The following is a 3,357-nucleotide window of genomic DNA, read 5'->3' on the forward strand; positions in this document are numbered from 1 at the left end:
GGCGAGGAGAACCCAAGTTCTTTTGTCAAAATGTTGTCTGCTCTTTCAGTTGAGATGCCCAGTCTCTCGGCTATCTGACGACATTATATTCAGTGATCTTGCATTAACATACCAAGAGCAAGGTCAAGGTTGTCCTCGGTGGTTGCAGTTGGAGGCCTCCCTGGTCAGAGATCATCTTCCACACTCTCCCTGCCATGCTGGAATTCATTTACCCATCGTTTGACTGTTGCATATGAAGGAGCATTGTCTGTTACGGTTCTCACCATATCTTCATGGACTTCTGATGGAGTCATGCCTTTCAAATGAAGGTACTTTATGACAGTACGTTACTCAGTTTTTCCCATTTTCCTTGTAACCTTGACACTTGTTTATTCAAAAATCTGCGACAAAAAAATTAAAATATCAGAATCATGAAAATAAGCAAGAATACTCCGAAAAGACTGTACTTTCCAGAAAAAATTGTTTCAGCTACCTAGCAACCCCGTTTCTAGGTTAGGCTCAAAACTTTTCATACACCCCTCGTGTATGTGTTTTCTAGAGTGCATGTAGATATGCATGCATATATGTATGTATAAACGAACAAATGTGTGTATATATGGATGCATGCATGTGTTTGGCATGCAGGTGTACATGCGTGCACGTATGTATGCTCGTATGTACATATGATGTATGTTATATTTATGTATGCATGTATGTAAGCGCGTGCATTTATGCATGATGTATGTTTAATCTAAGTACGTATGTATGTTTATATGTATGTGTGCGTGCATAAACGTGTGTGTGTGTGTGTTGTGTGTGTGTGTGTGTGTGTGTGTGTGTGTACGTATAGCAGATTCGAAACCGAATCGCCCACTAATGTGACATATGCATCTAAAATCATCTTCTGACAAAAAGCCTACCTATTTCCTTAAAATATTTTTGAAAATGAATTTGAAGAATTTATTCAAAATTAAATTTTAGATGTGATCTTCATAGCCTTAGTTCCAAATGAAATTTAAAGGATTCAATAATTAGATAACTATTCTTACCGTAAAACCTATTTGATAATAATCTTGGAGAAAAGCCATTCCTATTTGAGTATCGTACGTAGGATTTATATCAGTCTATGTCACCATTGGCCATCCATACTTAGCATTAGCGCCTATAATAACTATTGTAAGTGTTTATTGTAACTTTCCCCGCTAACTTCAATGTATCTGAAAAGCTATTATCACTCTAAGGTAAGGTTACTTTATTCTAATTATGATAATGCTTGCTATATGTTTACCTAGTTTGGGATATAATCAGTAGGAAAGTTCTAAAGCTACATCATCTTCGCCTAAACCTTATAGAATTCTCTGTCTCTGAGTCACGCTTTGTTTCTATGAAGATGTCTGCTCCGAGGATATATTACAATATCTATCTTACAGAGTGTCGGGTTTTGGCTACCAATTACAGTATTAAACCGTCTTTTGTTCATTTAATGTGCATAAGTTGTGACTGTCGAACGAGTCGTCTTTTTTCTTTATTATTTTTCTTTGACAACTTCGATAGAATTTCTTGTATTTTTAACCTATGTAGCAAAGGGTGTCTTACAACTCATTTTTAAAGATATGTTTTGTGTTTGTTGCTAAAATAATATACATTATACGATGTGTGTTGTTATAAATCCCCCAAATTGATAACTATCTCTGGGCCCCACCCCCAAATTCGTTGTCTGCAGTCAACATTAGTGGATCGAAGGAGAAGCCTAAATGACCCCCCACTTCGTAATTACGAATTTCTTACATTTTTTTCCGAAAATATCTAAAAAAAATCGATATTTTAAAACTTATGATCTTAAAATTCGGTCCCAGTATATAATTTTTGTCCTCAATAAATATATTTGGAGGAAACCAGGATTCTAGAGACTCTTTTATAAATAATCTTTTGGAAATTAACTTATATTAATGTATAAACATATGTTTTCAAAACAAAACAGTTCCGAAACTTTGGTAGATTTCATCTCCAGTAATGTTCACACTGATAATAATGTTTATTTGGGTTATTTATTAATGTTTCCATTAATAAAGTTGTTGGAGTTAAGTGTTGATGTGAGGAGAAACATGAAGGGAGCCTTCATTTTCTGTGTAAGGGATTTAGTTAGCATTTAGATGATGACCACTAATGGGATATACCACGCACTTCTAGCGATAATTTTTGCGTTGTTAATTTAAGCAAAACCATTCATTGTGGTATTCAATCTTAAAAACTATTGTTGGTGAAAACCATACTAATTAGAATTATATTTTCCAAAATTCTTTCTTATTATCAAATGAAATGCTTTTGTAGGTTTCATTACCTGGTTTGAGCTATTTAAATTTACTTCGCTCATAAATGTTCCGAGGAAAGCATGGACATTTCAACATTTTCCCCACTCTTCTTTTAATCGGATACCTTGTTATATAAGAAATTCATTGTAGTAAAAAAAAATGGTTTCTATCAAAATAAATGTGGGACCCTTTATACAAAGCAGTAAACTAGATCAGACTTCTGATAATTTGATTTTTGGATAATTTTTAATCTTTAGTGTGCAATGATATATAAATATTATGCATCTCTTATATAAAATGGAAAGCCTTTTTGACTGGTCGTAAGGAATTAGTTTTCTTGGGACATTATTTCTTATAAAAAGAAATTAATATTTATGAGCGATGTTTGGTTGATTGTAGCAAACAATTTATATATATATATATATATAAATATATATATATAATGTATATCTAAGACTGATCATTTACCTGTATGTGGAGATGGGAGACAAATAACAATAATAATTGTTATTATATTTGCAGCAAGTCGCTTAAATGCTGAAAGTCATTTCCAGAAGTGCTTCAGAATCCGTAATGTGTGTGTGTGTGTGTGTGTGTGTGTGTGTGTTGTGCGTGTGTATATATATATATATATATATAACATTATTGGTGAATTGAAGAAATGGAGCTGAACGCAGATTGAACAGAAATCGTTTTATTTCATTCTACACGTGTTTCGAAAGGCACAAATTACCAAAATCCGATTGAATAATGGGACCATATTGTGTCTTTCTCTTCAGGAAGAAAAAAGGAAATCCGTTGGAAAAACAAAAACAGAACAGAGGCGGAGCAAAAAACAAATCGAACTGTGCTCCTAAGAGCCCATGGTCCCATTATTCAATCGGATTTTGGTAATTGTGCCTTTCGAAAACACGTCTAGAATGAAATAAAACGATTTCTGTTCAATCTGCGTTCAGCTCCATTTCTTCAATTCACCAATAATGTTTTAATTTCAATTATCCGCACCAACGCACGGTTGCAACGCCAGATGGTTGTACCTCAACCGTGCTGTTTACTGCTGTGATTT

General features: G+C 33.9%; 1 long non-coding RNA gene across 1 annotated transcript in view; it reads right to left on the minus strand.

Annotated features, from left to right (window-relative positions):
- LOC118764306 overlaps positions 1–2,917 on the minus strand; it is a 3,621-nt gene extending 704 nt beyond the window's left edge. Inside the window, exons 1-2 of the long non-coding RNA XR_005000116.1 lie at positions 2,760–2,917; positions 1–380 (exon numbers count right to left, since the gene is read on the minus strand). The exon at positions 1–380 is cut by the window's left edge and continues 704 nt beyond it. This is a non-coding gene — a long non-coding RNA (uncharacterized LOC118764306). The remainder of the gene's footprint in view (positions 381–2,759) is intronic.
- Positions 2,918–3,357: the final 440 nt, after the last annotated feature.

Source organism: Octopus sinensis, linkage group LG7 (assembly GCF_006345805.1).
Source record: "Octopus sinensis linkage group LG7, ASM634580v1, whole genome shotgun sequence".
Classification (NCBI taxonomy): domain Eukaryota; kingdom Metazoa; phylum Mollusca; class Cephalopoda; order Octopoda; family Octopodidae; genus Octopus; species Octopus sinensis.